At 36.8% G+C, this 19329-nt stretch overlaps 1 long non-coding RNA gene across 3 annotated transcripts; it reads right to left on the bottom strand.

Moving 5' to 3' along the window:
- Positions 1-426: 426 nt before the first annotated feature.
- On the bottom strand, positions 427-19097 carry LOC143744695 (uncharacterized). Of its 3 annotated transcripts, XR_013205894.1 has the most exons (6): positions 18974-19097; positions 17687-17867; positions 16079-16270; positions 14095-14211; positions 12703-12792; positions 427-464 (listed from the first exon to the last, which is right to left on the bottom strand). It is a non-coding gene; the product is annotated as an uncharacterized LOC143744695 (long non-coding RNA). The 3 variants fall into 3 exon arrangements; XR_013205893.1 differs by lacking the exon at positions 427-464 and having other exon boundaries at positions 12570-12792; XR_013205895.1 differs by lacking the exon at positions 427-464 and having other exon boundaries at positions 12570-12792; positions 16218-16270.
- Positions 19098-19329: the final 232 nt, after the last annotated feature.

The following is a 19329-nucleotide window of genomic DNA, read 5'->3' as shown; positions in this document are numbered from 1 at the left end:
TCAAAAGCAATGCATCCTTGCCTAATAAAATTATTAATTTCTTTAAAAAAAATACCTTACTGAAAAGCAAAAAATGTCAAGCATCACCAATGCCAGTACTCTCAAAATGGGAATGATGAAGTACCATTTTCAATACATACACCTAAACACATACACAAAGTCACAAATATAGAGGAAGAGAGTCAGAGAAATCAAATAGCAGATTAGAGTGACACAGAAAGCCGCCTGTCGGTGAGAAAACATGAGACGAAGAGGGAAAAGAGAAGGGCTTGAGGAAGATGTACGACTCACTGGCCTGCCACATACAGCAGATGTTGTTGCCTATTGAGCTGTTAATTTAACGGGAGTTTATTGAATAGTAATTAGGAGGAGCTCACTTACCATGATAGAGGAAGAGCCTGCTATGCAAGCTAAACTCGCCTTCACCCTCCTCGCTCTCCTTCACCTCACTTCCATTAGAAAACCTGCAAATAGTAAATACATAAATATTGCAACAATTTTTTGAGGGTTGTTATTCTCATTAATAAATGGTAAGGATATGTCTGCGAGACTGTAGGTGATAATAACCTTTACTTGCGGTATGCAAGATAATCAAAATGCAATAATCCAAGATATTACTCAATGCATTGTGGTTCCCCAGATATAACAAATTTTATTATTCCACAATGTTATTATTTGTGGAGATCTTTTAATGCTCTATTTATCAGGGTGAGAGAGTGCCGAGGAAAATCAATGTTTAATCAGCAGTAAGCTGTTTGCACGGGGCACTGAGTGAAATCCTGTAACCCAGGCACACTCGTGATATAACTATCTCAGAGTCCATAATCAATCAACATCTACAACTCCCCAGAACACAATGCCAAAGTGCATATGATCCCATCAAAGATTACAACAGCCTGCCCACTAAACAAGCATACACAGAACTCGTTCTGTGTGCTAAATGGATAGACTAGCTCCAGTGGATCGGCTTGGGAGGGTGTGTTATAAATCAGAGAAGTGTTACTAACAGTGTTGACTTTCCCTTTCGTCTCCGAGTGTGCGGGGTTCAGACACCTGGTCTCTGTCGTCAGTCTAATATGGACTCTGCCAGAACCATGCGCTCAAATGCCCACAAACATATGCTTCCATTGTGATGGAGATGAGCAGCAGGGATGTCTCCCGCTTTCCTTTCACTACGCAGCCAATGGGAGACCCCCGTGGAGGGTCGTAGGTCAAGTGGGAGGCCATTGTGATTGGTGGGCTCAGGGGAAAGGCCTTGAGGATGTGTGAATTAGGTTCATCAGCGTGAGTTCACGCGTGTTTGAAAGAGTACGTCTGACCCCTCGTGTGTCTTCCAGCCCTGACAGCTTCATTAAGGTTGGGCCTTATGAATAAAAATCAGAAGTCATGAATTTTAACATGCCCACAGGGCCAGGGAAGTATTCTCCTTGGTTAACAAAACTTAAACCCAGTGAACTGTTTTCATCGTCTGTCACACACTCATTTGATTTACACTGAGTGAATGGGCATTAAATCAACCATTTTGATTCAACACCAAGCAGGAAAGGGGTGAGTTATATTTATTTATTTAACAATCTGTTTGACACATTTGTGACAAATAAGATATCGGCAGATAGTTTATCGAAAACAACTTTATCCAAAGTGCATTTAAGGCATACATTTATTTGCCTAAGTGTGTGTGGGAATCAAACCCATGACCTTGGCATCAGTGCCATTTTTTCATGTGATATTTCAGTTAAATTGATTTATTTTAGAAAAGTACTACTACATTTAAAAAGATATAATTTTATAAATATAATATAAAATATATATTAGACAGATTATTATACAGACTAGGATTTTATAAAAATATAATTTTAGAAATCCTTTACAAAAGTATGTAAATCCCTTTAAAGACTTTGACATATATGTTACATGTTCACTGTGTACCCCTAATATTACAGTATCATAACATTATGATTAAACTAATATTTTCTCTTCCCCTTCTTTTTGCTTACTCCAATAATAATTACTAATAATAAAAATGATTGTGAATACTAATCACTGATACCCTCATGCTTTTAAAATATAAAGTATGGGTTCAGTCATTTTTTTTTTACATTTTTGAAAGAAGTCTCTAATGCTCTGGATTTAGATGATTTAAGAACCACAGTAAAAACTTTAATATTCTGAAATAATATTACAATTTATAATTTATGTTTACTATTTTAGTACATTTTAAAATGTAATGCACTACTATGATGACAAAGCTGAATTTTCAGCATCAATAATCCAGTCTTCAGTGTCACGTGATGCTTCAGAAATTATTCTAATATGATGATTTGCTGGTCATTTCTTATTATCAATGTTATCTTAACAATTATCAACAGTTTTGCTGCTAATATTTTTGTGGAAACCAAGATTCTTTTCAAGATTCTTTGATGAATAGGAAGTTCATAATAAATCTTTCTGCACGACAACATGACATTTTTAGGACAAATGTCTACACAACAACAATGCAATATTTTTAAACTTCCAACAACGTGACAGAAAACGCAAGAGGTACCGAAAGAGAGAGATGGAAACATAAAAAAAACAAATTGCCACATAACAGTCAAAACTCTTAAGCAGGCTGTTCCAGGCTAAACATTGATTTTAAATAAAACACTGGATGTCTGCAGGTACTTGGAGCACATTTCAAAATGTCACATTTCTGGCCTGTCGAGCTCCCGCTGGCTTTAAGCTGTTTAGCTGCTCCACACCACGAGAGCAGAGGCGAAAACGGCCAGCGTTAATACCACATCAGTCTCTCATTGATTTCATGTTAGTTGCTCGGACCACCTTTTCTTCTTGAATCAATTCGAAAATAAAAGAAAACCAGAGGCAAAAATAACCACGCAAGGTTGCAACCTTTGATCCCAGTATAATTGAAAGAAAAGGTCAAAGCTTAGCAATGCAATGCATAATGACCGTTTTAACGATTTCTCATTGTCAAAAAGATTCATTCAAAATTATATATGTGCATTCAAAAGAGATTATATAACAAAGTGAGCAGACCAGTGCTGAGGGGGAAACTGAAAGTAGCAACGCTATTATCTTGCGTACATTTTTCAGCATTGCGGATGTGTTTTGAAAAGAAGCTTTTCCAGTAATTAGCTACTTTTCGCAAACATTTGCGATATAGTGCAAACAAACACCATTACGACAGCTAGGGAATAATCAAACGCTGACCTAAATGGCTCTTTGTAGCGTTAGAAATTCTGATTCAATCAAGTGAATTAAACCACAATTAAACACACCTGAACCAGCTAATCAAGGTCTTACAATGCATACTAGAAACTTCCAAGTGTGTTGAGGCAAGCTGAACTCTGCAAGAAGGTCTGCAGGACTGAGTTTGGACACCCCTTTCTTTAACGGTCCTCTCTTGTTTAGTTCTGAATATTCATGTAAACTAGGGGTGCCCAAACCTGTTCCTGGAAATCTACCTCCCTGCAAAGTTCAGCTCCAACTCTGATCAAACATCAACTGAACCAGCTAATTAAGCTGCCTTCACATGCTATCCGATATATTATAAATATGAGAAATGAGAATGAAAAAATTGGACATGAACGCCCTCTCAAGTCTTACACCACTAAGAGGCTCGGGATAATTTTGATACCCAAGTTCCAGAGTTGCCAAGGTTGAGCGTGCCATAAACTTTAAACACGGCGGAGGGCACAACAGCTACATCACCTTGTCTTGCTGTAGTAGTGCATATTTACACATATGATTAATCATTTGAAGCGTATTACAGTAGCCCTATGTTTTATACACTGTGAAAATAGCCTGTATTTGACACAAATTCCAGAACTGTCAGCAAGCTGACTAGATAGATAGCGAATGTTTATATGGTTCTCAATGAATGGGAAGCTAAATATCATATTGGATTTAATAAAATTTACCAATACACAGGCAAGAATAAACCTGGGGTCCTCCATAATTCCTCTTATTAACAACAACAGAGCTCTTGAATGCGACAAGCTCGTAATCACAACTTCAGAAGTGGGAAGAGGAAATTTCCGATAGCACATGAAGGCAGCATTAAGATCCTTAGGAGCACTTGATAATTACAGACTGTTGGATCAGGGTTAGATCTGAACTAGGGGTTCCACAGAATAGTCCACTTTGGCCCTGTCTCAAATGGCACCCTAAACACTTGTGGTCTTCCTATGAGTCCTAGGGCTGGGTACCGAGTTAGGTACTTTTTAGGTACCGACCGAATTGCCTCGATACTACCGAGTATCGAAACATGTCTTGTTTTTCGGTACCAAGTTTCGGTACCTAAGTGGTTAATCTCGTCAACGTCAGTGAAACAATAAACATGCAGCATGATTGGCTGTGGCGGAAAAACACTAGTTTACGCGGCTGCCCAGAGACGTGGCTTGTCGCACGTGAGGCTGTGGTGTGTGTGTGTGTGTGTGTGTGTGTGTGTGTGTGTGTGTGTGTGTGTGTGTAAGCGTCCAACCCAGATAGATAGAAAATATGTGGAAATGATCAAAAGTGTACCTATGTACCCGACTCGATGCCATAAGCACACGATGCAATATTTTCGACAAGATAATTGCTGCCAAGACCGGTAACACGGTAAATCTGATAAGGCACTTAAAAGCGCACAGAATACACTCGAGAGTAGAAAGTTTATCAGCCTTCGACTACAAGAACTGGAGCGCGTCACATATAAACCAAAACTCAGCGTATAGGATACTTGCCTCACAGACATGAGAAATAGTTCTATATATGTTCAAAATATGTCTACTTTTAAACGAAACAATTATAAATAAATAGTTTGATTACCTAATCCATATAGGCGCGCGCGCGTTCACTACTGCAGGGATGACGAGTCAGCATCGCAAATTCGCAATAATCATCTTTGCAGCCAACACGTTTAGTAAACACTTGTTCATTAATAAACAATTAAAATATCTCCTTGCTATCGTTTCCCGACACATCCATAATCACTAGACTACTTTTGCCAGTGCTTTGCGCAAGCTTCATGTGTGCTGAGCGTGAGGCATATATCCCGCACCCCAGTAGCCTATATTTAATTCAATTCACATTTATTTGTATAGCATTTTTCACAAAACATATCGTTTCAAAGGAGCTTTACAGAAAATGCATGTGTCTAAATTACAATTTAGAGTTATCTGTTATCAGGGGTGACTGTGTATAATGCATTTCAATTAATTTTCATTCAGTTTCATTGTTAAACAATGCATTAAGTTAAGGCAGAAACAATGAGCTCATTGAAGTAAAGAATACATGTTGTTAAATGATTAGGAAACATAGAAAACTTTAGCATTGCTGCTTTTTTACAGACTCAAAATATGAGTGTAAAAAAGTCAACAAACTGAAAAAATAACAAAGTTTTTTTTTTTAGGTAATGTTATATTGATAAAATTGGTATCGAAAAAAGTATCGTTCAGGAACCGGTATCGAAGTCAAGGTATCGGTATCGAAATCGGTATCGAAATTTTTGTTACGATACCCAGCCCTAATGAGTCCGCACTTTTGTAACATAATGCCGCTTCGACTCGTCAAAAGTGCGCATTGAGGGTGCATATCGACCGCAAAGGGGACACTAGTGAGCGCCCTTCTGAAATCTAAAATGACAAATGGGACACCCTACGCTCTCACGCGGCACCTACTGTATTGTAAGCCCACAAGACCGAAAGTGCGAAGTGTGCCATTTGGGACAGGGCATTTAATGCTCTGCCATGACACTTTAAAGTAGGGGTGCGCCGATCTGATACTCAGTATCGGTATTGCTCCGATACTACAAATATTTGCCGGATCGGGTATTGGCCAGATGAGCCCATCCAAATCCGATATTGTGCGTGTGTTATTGTTATACAACACAAAAGGCAAAAAAACATTATAAAGGACCATAATGTTTTTGTGTACTATATTCCAAGTTTTCTGAAGCCATTACATATAGTTTAATGTGAGGTACAGATTTAAGTCGTTAAATCAAGTCTCCATTCAGCATTCAAACAGCGCGTCACGCTCGGTTACGACATTCAACACGACACTCAACACGATGAAACTCTCTCCAAGATGATTCAATGTTCCTATTATTATACTGTAGATCTGTAGATAAAGGTCTATGGTTTGCATAAAAAGACTTTAACTTGCTGGAGTTTCACCTGTTACTTTCTCCCGGGTGTCAGATCACAACACTGGAGTAGAGAGCGATATAATTGTTCTTCACACGCACATTAACTGAAATTTAACACTGTTAAAAGGCTCAAACTAATGAATAAATAAATAAATATATGTATATCTTCCCTTTGTGCTTTGAACTTTTCAATGCGAAGCGCTGTGCGCCGTGACTCCATGTTGCTTCGAGCGCATCATTCTGCGCACGGGATGCGCATAAGGTTTCGTGCCGCTCTGAATTGGAACCTTTCATATTACAATACTTTTGCGCAATGGCAGTTTATTGATAGCCTTAGTTGTTCTGTCCAATCTATCATATGTTGTTTCTTCATTAAAAAGTTGCACTTAAAATTTTAAAAGAAATGTCTTTAATTATATAAGATATATATTTTGTCTGTATATTGTTTTACAAAGTAAGGAAAATAATGTTTAAGTCAAGCTTGATGCCTTTAACAAAAGAATCATCACAGTCTCTTCCCCACAGTGAGGCATACAGATACAGTTTATTAGGTAATTCGGCACAGTTTTTTTAATTATTATATTAGTATTGGATCGGAATCGGTATCGGAGGCAAAAAAGGCGGATCGTGCCACGCCTAGTTTAAAGTGCCCCTATTATGCTATTATAAAGTTGTTTTGGAATATTCTACAACAGGTTTACACACATCAAAGGTCAAAAAACTGTTTCATTTTCTCATAATATACATTTGCACATCATCACATGTTCAATGATTCTCAAACAAATCTTGTTCCATGCTTAATCTTACCTCAAAATAATGAGAACGACAGACAATCCACATCAATAGACAGTTTTAGGTAATAGTGGCCCACAACTGATTAGCATAAGTATTTCAGTAAGACAGTAATAATCAGTTAGCAGGAGACCAACACAATATAACCATCTTTCAAGAGTAAGCGCTTTGCGAATCCTGCATTGAATTGCGAGATTTGAGAAGCAGTCGTCAGTAAAATAAAGGGAACACAGCAAAAGTTTAGGATTATACTGCTGTGGTATCATGGTAAAGATGAATTTTAACCACTGATTCTTCACATGAACGCTGAGTCTGTGCGTGCAATAAGTGGGCGGGCAATATGCTAATGTTTCGTCTTGACATCACGATGAAACGGCTTATGACTCGTTTGAAATGAACTCGATTCATTTCATTGACTCAGAGTCGACTCTTACTTTTGAAAGACAATAACTTTATATACGGTGCACTTTCAGATTTAAAACTTTGCAGGATGTTTTCATTCACTTCGAGCTATGTTACACACTACATGAAAGGTCATTTTCAAAAATCCATAATAGGGGCACTTTAAGCTTGACATTGACTAGCCGCTGATCATGTGATTTTGACACTTACACATGGACACCTAGCAGAAGTCAACAGGCAGAAAACCTTCAGACTGTTCTGACTGTGCTGTATCTTTTCTAACTGATTAGAGTAGACTTACAGTTTTCATATAAATTATGATCAAAAGTCAAAAAAATTGGCTGTACTACTAATGCTGTTCAATAGAAGGGACCACAAGAATAGATGAGAAATCTTTGAAGTCCACTTTTACGATCCATTTCCAACAGTTAAAATAACAATGAAATGAATACTCTGAAAGCTCCACAATTATGTTTGTTTTTCAATCTGGATACTCAATATCGAGTGCACATAGAACATTCAGGAGTGCAGAAACTTCCTGTCAATGCTGTCCTGTGATTTTATCAATAAAATAGCTTAGAAACTGTAAATTTCTAGCATTTATTAATTCTGTTTTTAAAATAATTATATTCCACAGCTTTTCTATTAGTAGAGAGACAATGCAGACAGGAAGGATCGCTCTGTAATGCATTCAAATAAATGTAATCTTACTGTGCTACTTTATCTGTATCTTATTTGGAACGAACATAAATCAGTAAGAAATATAATGACCCATAGACAAATTAACTGATAAAAATATGCAGTTATGTAGGAGCAATAGCCTTATTCTGCTGCATTACATATATATATATATATATATATATATATATATATATATATATATATATATATATATACACTTATAGCAGCATTCTGGTACATGCCGCAGATGTGCACAAGGCGACCCGAGTTCAAGTCTTGGCTCGAGGTTCAGGCTTTTCAATCCAACATCGTAGTTTGTCCACAAACTTTAGCCTCTAGTTGCAAATTGTGCAATACTATAAAAATGCTACAGTAAAAAAATTACCATACCTTACCAAATACGGTGAAAAACTGTAAATGGTTTAACATCACATTAAATTAAATTTTACTGTAAAATGCTATCTCTTTTATGGTTTTTGCAAGTAATAAGTTAACTATGAATTACCACATAATTTACAGTAAAAAAAAAACTGTTAAAGGTCATTTCCAGAATTCCCTGCGTTACACACTTTCCCATGTGATTACTGATAACAAAAATAAGAAGAAACAAAATGATTTGTTAAAAATGAAATGTTTTGTGTTACTTTATGTTATTTAGTTAATCTTTATAGCATTATTTTATTTTCGTGTGTTACCCTGATGACCTATTCTGTTTGTATGACACTCTGCACCATATAAGTACAGACTGCTTACGATAAACCGTGATTCATTATGTGGCATTCTTTTGTGCCACCTGTATCATTGTGGTGGTTAAAGGTACATTTTACGGTAAAAAGGCTGATTTTGGTAGTTAAAGTAGGTATATTAGCATTATATCACCTAATGAAATATACAGTTTTAAGTTGTAAAATAGTCATTTTTATAATAAATTTCTGACATCAACATCTGCCATTTTTTTAAGTATATACACACACTGTATATACATACTTATATATATATATATAGATATATATAGATATATATATATAGATATATATATATAGATATAAATATAGTAATATGCATATACATCTATGCACCATATAGTGAACACAGTAAAAATAATCACTGACATACTAAATGAATCACTCAATCATAAGAACCACTGGTCACACCACTGCCTACTCTACTGCCCTCTAGTGAACAATACAGAGATTAGCATACTGCCCCCAAAGCACAGAATAAACCCCAGGACTCCTGAGGTTTAGAAACCTCCTTTAGCATAACTAAATGCATACAATGACTTCCTGCAAAAAAACAGTTTCTAAAGAACTTCATATCTGATAACGGTGACACAGAGACAGATGAACCAGAAAAGCTGCAATGCAGAGGCAGATGGAGGAGCAGAGAGCATTAATACGGGACAGTCATTTAGCTCTTAGACACGCACCCGCAGATGGGAACTTGATGAATGAAATTCATCTGAAATGTGACGTTGAGCTGATGTAGTTAAATGTCAGTCGAGTGACTTTTAGCGGGAGTCTTTCCGAGGCGACGAGAGGAGGCCACCCTGGCTCGCGGTCGGCCTTCTTCCTTTTCACTGCTCAACTGCTTGTAATGAATCACTGGCCAACACAATATCCACTCCCCTGAAAGAGCGAGAGAGCCCCTTGAGCTTTAAAGCAGCATCCATCTGCACATAAGTCTCTTCCTGCCACCTCAACTGCAGCAAGTAAAACAAATGCGGTTGGTCATCACTGCCAGTCGTGCTTTAAGGGCCTGACGAGAAACGACTGCATGTCTCTCCCACCCTCCCCCAGCCGCTGGGCATATCTCTATTTCAATCTCTCTGTTCTGTCCCTTCCTCTCTCTCTCTTTGCAGTGGAGCCCGGGCAAGAAATCACTCCCATTCAGCCAAGGACACAAACTCCCATCACACACACACACACACACAAACACAAGCTCTCAATATAAATATCTCTAGCGCTCTGGATAGCTCTGAGATTTATTTTGCTGCCAAGCCAGCAGAAAATTGACTTGTTTCATGGAGGCAGGCTATTGACACACTACCGTTGGGAGAGTTAGGGAGGCAGAGAGAGGGATGGAGAGAGAGAGAGAGAGAGAGAGAGAGTGTGTCTGCACGTGTGAGAAAAAGAAAGAGAGAGAGTCATAGAGGATGAAGCGAGCCCCTCCATTACAGGATAATGTAATCAGCAGTGTGGGAAATGGCGATGAGTAAAATGGTACAGCTGACATTTATATAAGAGGATATTGATGGCATAAGCTGAGGAGGCAGACGTCCTCCCCTCTGCTCCTGCGGATTGATAAAGAAGCTCATTTAGCCAGTATATCATTCTTTCCCCAGAAGAGCAGCGAGAACTGCTGGGCCTAGAGCGAGGCGTGAAGGCGGGGGTAGACAGGGAGAGACGACAGATAAATAGGCTTAGATCTAACCATAACCTTTCCAGGCAACAACAACAAAAAACATGACAAAAACGCACAGTCTTCTTTTTGCCCGTGCTGAGAGGCGAGGCAGATTACATGGGTGATGTACAATGTGGGCCTTATGATCCTCTCTAATCTAGTGCTTTAGAGTCAACATGGATCATAACTGACCCCAAAATAAATAAATAAACTTGCCTTTTTGAAAACCTTTTCAAATAGTCTACTAGCTATTTTCACTACTGATTAAAAGTTTTTTTTATGTTTTTGAAAGAAGTCTCTGATGCTTGCCAAGACTGCATTTTTATGACAAAAATACAATAAAAAAAATGTATATTGTGAAATGATTACAATTTATTTATACTATTACAATTCAAAGGAACTGTTTTACATTTTAATTTATTTTAAAATGTAATTTATTCCTATGCTGAGAAAGCTGAATTTAACTCCAGTCTTAAGTGTCACATGATCCTTCAGAAATCATTCTAATATGCTGATTTGCTGCCAATTAAATATTTATTCTTATTATCAATGTTAAAAACACTTTTTGCTGCTTAATATTTTTGTTCAGGATTTTTTGATGCATAGGAAGTACAAAGGAATAAAAATTTGAAATAAAGTTCGAAATAAAAATCTTTTGTAACATTATAACATTATAATGTCTCTGCTCTTACGTTGGATCAATTTAATGCATCCTTGCTGAATAAAAGCATTAATTTCTTTAAAAAAAAACTTGCCCCAAACCTTTGATTGGTATCATGGTTTCCCCAAAAACTATTAAGCAACATTGATTGAGAACCAAATCAGCCTATTAGAATGATTTCTGAAGGATCAAGTGACACTGATGTTATGTTATATTATATTATAATAGAAAACCCTTTCTTTAAATTATAATAATATTTCACAATTACCGTTTTACTGTGTTTTATTCAAATAAAATAGGCATTGGTGAGCAGAAGTGACTTTTAAAAAACGTAACATTGTGTTTATATTCCAAACAACTTTTCACTATCTCAAATGTCTAGAACATTTTATTCCATTTCAGTCTAAAATATGTCAGCTTATGGAAGTAAAATGGGTTGGCATGTTCAAAAACAGACAGAGCGCACACTTTTTGTATATCTGGAAATGAGAAAGTGAAAAGAAACAGGGAGCAGGAGAGAAATGAAAGAGTGAGGCGAGAGAGCAAGCGTTTTTCCCTCTGGTCAGGTTTAAGAGGAGTGGAGAACAGAGGATGGGCAAAAGATGGTGAGGTGTGCATGAATTTTTTGCTTGAATCAGCATTCGCTCAGTCGAGAGAGGAGAAGTGCGGGACTATAATTTAGCCTGGGTGCAGCTCAAGGCTCATGTCAACCCTAAACAGACATCCTGGTTGATTATTTGAGAGGCGCTACGCCCAGCAACTTCTCATTAGATATACTAAATCAGTGTAGAATTATAATAGCATGCACCAGGAACTTTAGAACAGACCAAACAGTAAAGACAGGTGGTTCAAATGTGCGTTCTTCAGTTTCCCTTTTCTAGATGTGTTTTTGAAATTTCTGAATTTGCTGAACGGCTCAAGCATTCAACCTTCTTGAAGTCGTGTTCCATATCAACCCATGGAAAATGCTGGAGGAGCTCCACAGTATGTGGTCTCAGAACTTCACCATGACAAACCCATGAGCTTTTGTGAAAACCTGCTGCCTCTGCAGTACAGTAATACTAATACCTGATTTAGTTCTGATGAATGCTGAAGTGACCAATTGATATACATACATAGTACATAGTACATACACACACACACACTACTACCGATCAAAACTTTGGGGTTGGTATGACTTTTCAATGTTTTTAAAAGAAGTCTGAATTTATTTGATCAAAAATTTATTATGAAAAATATTATAATATTTGTATTATAATATTATATAAAAATATTATGAAATATTGGAAAACAATTCTGCAGCTTAATATCTTTGAGGAAACCATGATACATTTTTTCAGGATTCTTATATAAATAGAAAGCTAAAAAAACAGCATTTATTTTAAATAGAAATCTTCTGTAACATTGTAAATGCTTTACTGTCACTTTTGGTTAATTTAATGTATCTTTGCTGAATACAATTAATTTATTTAAAAATAAAAACTTTTGAATGGCAAAGTATATAAAAAGGAAATTACAGCTAGATTAGTAATAAATATATGTACACAGGCCTGTAAACACCAATGTATCTAACAAAAGTATGACAAAATTACACAAAAATGGCTAATTTCACTTTAGTATGGAAACTTACATTCATCCTTATTATGACATGGGGACCACGAACCATTTTTTTCCACCAAGGGACCACCAGCGGCATTATTCTCCTGGTATTCTTGGGGTCCTAAGAGAAATAAAACCAAAGAAAAACAAAATACAATTAAGTAATTTTATTCATATGTGTAAGGCAGGATAGTATATCAGTGTTTAGCTTTTATTTTTGCACATGTTAGACAAGATGTTCATTGTAAAGCCAATGATTTACAGATCTTGACTGGATTGGTCAAATCAAAAACTTTTTAATCCACTTAAAAAAGTCCCTTTCAGGTTGAATATGCATGATGCTTCTGGGAGCAATGAAAATGAATGGTCAAGCGATTAAAAATGGTCACTCTATATGACAAAGTAAAAACACACTCTGCTCATAAGCTAATGTGGTATCAAATGCACATGCATTCAGGCTACTTCCCCATGGAACACTCCCTTGAAAAAAGCCACCAGGATGGATTCCGGCAATGCACCTTTCAAACGACCTCGGGTTTCCATCAGTGTGGCCAGTGCGTGGCCACAGTGTTGCCACAGAGGCTTGACCTTTAGCTGCCTTTGTTGTAATTCAATAAGAGGCTCAGGGCTGACACCCTAACCCAACACGGGGTGCAACACTACCCCACTACACCTCTAACAGGCGTAACCGCAACTCTCTCATACCTACTCACAGATAACTCAAATTTATTAAAACCCCTTTTCCTCTGTTTGTCTATAGAATTTCCACGGGGCCATGGATGACATTTCACATGAATATAATTAATGGTCTCAAGGCTTCGGAGATATTCTGTATTTTTCCTTCAAAGGCATAGAAGACGTGTCATTAAGCCTGCATTTGAAGCAGATTAAAAATATAATTTAACCTAAATTTTAAACTATTTTACTTAGCAGGGAAAAAAAACAATAACTAAATGACCAAAAGTTCTGAATTTAGAGAAAAAACACATATTAGCAGATTAAATAACTACTTATTAATTTTTATTTTATTTTTTGTCAGCCAGTATGTGCATTTTCTCAACTCAAATTAGAAACAATTTAAACTATTAAAGTATACTATTAGTTAACTACAATAAACTATTAAGAAAAAAAAAAACAAGTATTTGTAAGGCTAAAGTGAATTATTACTAAATTGCATAAACACACACAAAATAGATTTAGATACATTTATAAGCCTCTAACTAGTGAGGACCAGTAAAATGTCCAGACTAGTCTGAGGACATTTGGCCCTCACATATATAGCCAAACCTGTACAAATACACATACACATATTTATATTATATACATATTTAGCAGTTATCAAGTAACCAATTAAAGTGTTTTTTTGTAATCCAAAATATTTGCTGTCTGAATTCAATTGGCAAGGTTTTTGGAGAGCATTTACCTTTAAAAACAAAGGCACAGCATCAAATTTGTCAAAGGAATTCATCCATGCTCCTCGGTTCGGCACCAGATGTCTTTCTCTTGACATGTGTCATCCAGTCTGTCATAAACCCTTTCCCTGGGTACAATAATTCCTCCATTACTTTCATTTCATTCTGTATTATGACCACAGAGTCACACGTCATGTTTTGAGGTCAAAGCTCTTACACTGATGGACTTCAGATATTATGCATCAAACTACAAATCTAGATGGATCACTCTCAGCTTAGCTCTGGTATTTTTAATGGTGAATTGTGTCTACTAATGTGCCCGTACAACCTTAATAATTCCCTTGTCTTTCTGGAAAACACAAGAATAATAAAAGAGGTGTTAGTCTCAATACAGATTGTGTTAAAGCAGATTTTCTCTGTTTCTTGGTGTTGGATCAGCTGTTCTGGTGAAGCCTCAGGGTTAGTCTTGACTTATAATGTGGGTGCAAGAACTGTGCCATATTGACCTTGCTGTTGCATTTGGGGGGGTTTAAGCACTGCAAGGTTAATGGCTTATACCAGATCAAACATCCAGATGGGCTAAAAGAAAAAGGCAAACTGCCACAGTCTAGACTAAGTCACTGAAACAGATCTCTGTTGCTCTGTTTGCCCAAACAGGAATCGTAACTTCTGTGATTTTGTTCAACTGACCCCTATTAACCTCTGGACACAGAACGGACCTTTCTCACTCTGAGAGGGATCCAGCAAGCTGGGAGATCCTTCTTGCTGGATCATTACTTTAATTACTCTCCCTAATGTCGTTCCAAACCTGTAAGACGTTCTTCTTCGGAACAAAAATAAAGATCTTTTTAATGAAATCTGAGAACTTTCTGTCCCTCCATTGAAAGCTTACGCAACTGCCACTTTCAAGCCCCAGAAAGGTAGTAAAGACATCATTAAAGTAATCCATGTGACTCCGGTGGTTTAACCTCAATTTTATGTTTTGTTAGCGCAAAAAAAAAAAAAAAATTTTACCACTTTATTTACAAAATAATAATCTCCAACGTGCATTGGAGAATAATACTTTGTAAATAAAGTGGTATATTAGGTTTTTTGTGCACAAAATACTCACGGCGCTTCATAAATTTGAGGTTAAACCACTGGAGTCACATGGATTACTTTAATGATGTCTTTACTACCTTTCTAGGGCTCAAAAGTGGTAGTTGCGTAGCTGTCAATGGAGTGACAGAAAGCTCTCAGATTTCATTAAAAAGATCTTAATTTGTGTGAACAAAAGTCTTACGGGTTTGGAATGACATGAAAAAAAATACTATGGTAAAATGAAAAATCAAAATTGAGACATAAATGAGATTCAAAATTATTAGATACTTGCCTGGTTACACAGAAAAGACATCTTATATATTTTAAAATATGTCAGTGCCATTGTTTTGTCTCGAGATGCAAACCAGTAATGTTTTTTTTCTAAGGCACGTTTTTAAAAAAAAGCTACTTAAACATCCTAGTTAAACTAAGGCCTAATCCTGACTAAATCTAAGCCCTGTCTGTGAAACCGGGCAACCAAGTCATAAACATGAGTTAAAATGTAAAAATTATGACAATTCTAAACTGACCTGTAAAAATTATGAGGTCATAATTATGAGAGAACATCTCCACTTTTTTTGTCAGAATTATGACTTCTTTCTTATAATGTAGACCTTTCCTCATAATTATTAATTAATATATCAATTTCGACATTTGATATCATGATTATTTACCAAAGCATGATTTATATTCTTTTGTTGCAGAAATGGGTTTCCATACTTCCTAATCTATTTTATGAATTTACCAACATATCACTCCAGGTTATAATTTAACATTACTTATATTTTTCATTAATATTATTTTACATGTTTAGTATTTTTTATACATTTTTTAATTAAGTTAAACATGTATATAACCGTCTTGCATCATGTGCACACACATTCAAGGGCCTGTTATTTCCGTCATATATTTTACCATGTCAGATGTTATCACACGAAGGCCCCTGCTGTTCAGCCTTTGAATCAATCACGTTAATACTGTCACGTAACAATTGCCACAGATATCCGGCTTCACTGCTGATCAACACATAGGGGCCATGAGGAGGTTGTCTTACATATGTGTCGCACAACAGGTGCTGGATTTCGCCCTCAGCCTGGAGCCTGCAGTCTGCACAAAACAACAGGAGAAGAAAGAGACTGAACACACGCAAAGGATATTAACTTCACTTTTCCTACAATGCTATACTTTTCATTGGTGCTGCAAATCTTTGTAATACAGTTGCCTCATAATTTATGACATAAACATCCCAGCACAGTCTGGGACAGTCTAGGATTTTAAGAACAAAATCTATTTTGAACAAAAACAATGCATTTTCAAACTGAATATAATATGCAATAGGAATGAGGTACATTTGTCTTGCATCGGATGAGACGTGTATAATCTCAAAGTCATCGACCCTAAAGTGACAATGACTACCATCACACTTTGAGCTCTATAAATTGTTGTCATGAAATGGATACTGTATGAGCCAGAGGGGAGGCCATGCACAAACATTTTTCTTCGTAAAAAATCCTGTCACTCAGTTTTATGAGTTGACCTGTTCGGAGTGAGAGGAGATTAGTAGGGGGTCAGAGGTCGCCGTGCAAGATTCTGACACCACCGTTGCATTCTGGACACTTGTTAAGAGCACAGACATGGGATGCGAGAGAGGCCAAGGAGACACAAAATAGAAATAACATGTAAGCGGATAGCAAATGACGACTTTCTCCAGTGCCTCTCGCTCGCATTCTTTTACGATCATTTATGGCCGAGGATTTATGCAGAATGCATTATAAATCCAGCGCAAGTTATATGTGTAATATTAATGATTTTTGTTACAGAATAGCTGAGGAATGCCACACCTCAGGCAGGATTATTTGCATTTTCTCCCAAATAAAGCAGTTATTTCTCGCTACTGTTTCTCAGTGCTTTTGTCCACATAACAGCAGCATAAACATAACGTCTTTTATGGGGATCTGAATGACACAAGCAGATCTGAATTTAGTGTTGTTATGGCAGCCTCTCACCTCAAACAGAACGATGTTGGCAGCAAATGTACTGAAATATTGCCCTTCCTTTGTTTGCCAAGCACTTTGCCATGGATGCGTTCCCTCTCGCTCTCTCTCTCTCTCTCCCTCTGTCACTCATAAAAATCATATTTAGATCCTTATTTCTCCTCCTTAGCATATTTATGAGCGGACCTGGTGGGTATTATTCCTCCTTTATGACACGATCCAGAGACAAGGAATTCAGCTCATCGCCCCAAACCAGCGATCAGCCCAGCACTCTAGTATAACTGTCTCTGGCGTTCTCCATCCATTACCCAGGCTTAGCGAAGGGCCACTGCTGCTCTATTCCAGCGTCAACTCTCTCTCTCTCTCTTTTCGCATTAACTATTCAGATCAGCTTGACGCACAGGCGCTCATCTCCATACCCCGAGCCATGTTATTATCTCGTCTCTCGTCTTTTTCGTCGCTGCTGATCGGCCCTTCTGCAATAACGGCCATTGTGAATTATTCAGGCCTAGTTAGGCGCAGAGCTCACCCTGACGCAAAACTCGCATCATGAAGTCCATCCATCTCCACGCTGAAATATAGCTGCCAACAGCCTCTCCAACCCCAGCGTCTTCAATCACACAGTCGCGTCTGTCACACCACCGTATCCGGCACTTTACTCAACCTCAGACTGGACAAAAGAGCTCCCATCAGGACCCTATACACATATACTGACACACATATGAACACATACTGTGTGTTATTTAGGCTCATTTAGTTTAATCTGTCATTCTTGTAGCTCAAAAAGTATAACAGTGCTAGCAACGCCAAGGTCATGGGTTCAAATCTCTTGCACAGAAAATGTATGCCTTGAATGCAATGAAAATAGCATCTGCAAAATGCATAATAATGACGTAATCTTGAAATACTGAACATTTAAACTTTACTCATTACGTTTTATATTATATAATATAATTTACAAAATAGTACATACAATTATTTTACTCTTTTACATTTAAAATAAAAAACAAAATTTTAACAAGATCTTGTGGGGATATTTTTGGTCCTCATAAAACGGCTTATAAATCATATTAAATGAGTTTGTTTTGAAAATGTAAAAATGCAGAAAGTTTGTGAGGTTTAGGGTTGAGGAATAGAATATACAGTTTGTACGGTATAAATCATTATGTTTATACATGGAAAAACATGGAAACCTGTGTGTGCGTGCGCGAGTAAATACACACACACACTTCTTTTTTCCAATTATACATATAAAGTAGGCTATCTGTTTATGTTGAAATGGTGTTTTAAAAAAATACTTTATTCATGAACAAACACACATATACAAAGAGAACAAACAAAAATAACATCCCCCTTCTCTGAGCTATTTTATTAAATTACAGAAACCTTTGTAAAAGAGCAGCCACCCGGGATAAACAATGTCAAGAACTTCAGCCTTTAGACACAAGTCTATTTCCTGAAAGCTTTAGGGTTATTAGGCACTCGTAATGAAGCTAATTAACAGGCTCAATTATTTTGTACGAAAGCTCATCAAAGAAACAATTGAGAGATGGAAACAGGCAAAACTGTTTTCTAAATCAATGAATGTGTCATTAACATCCAGTAAATTAAGTAATTTATCAGACGCTACAAAACAGGGGCAAGTATTTACACTAGATAGTCATGACACACATGAACACAAATTAATATAACAAGATCTCAAATGACATAAATAAACAACATTAGATATTTTACGTCTGAGATGCGTGCTTCCACATAGGAAAGCATATAAGGTAGACTAATCGCACACACATACACAGACTTTTGGGAAACTTACCTTTAATTAGTGTTCTTCATGCTATTACTGCTCATGCCTGGACATGGTGTCATTCAATTGATCAAAATTTTTAAATAAAAATTGAGTGTGGAAATGTACACCTTCACCCTTCAAACTGAGGGTGAAAACCTACGGAGAAAAAATAACAGAGAATCCAATTTTTAAAGAAAAGTACTAAATTTATATATCTGTATTTCAGAATTATGTCAGGAAAACATCTGAAGCATTTCAAAATTCTAAGCAAGTTTCAAATTTCGATCTTTCAAAACAACAAAACACACACAGTCATGTTGTTTGTCAGTTCATTACAGTTGTTACAACACAAATGTTACAATGGGAGCAAAATTTTTGCTTCT

The sequence above is a fragment of the Siphateles boraxobius genome, unplaced genomic scaffold (genome assembly GCF_051911475.1).
Source record: "Siphateles boraxobius isolate OS27281-9 unplaced genomic scaffold, OSU_SipBor_1 20, whole genome shotgun sequence".
NCBI lineage: Eukaryota > Metazoa > Chordata > Actinopteri > Cypriniformes > Leuciscidae > Siphateles > Siphateles boraxobius.
Note: the sequence above shows the minus strand (reverse complement) of the source record. Positions and strands in the feature narration are given on the sequence as shown.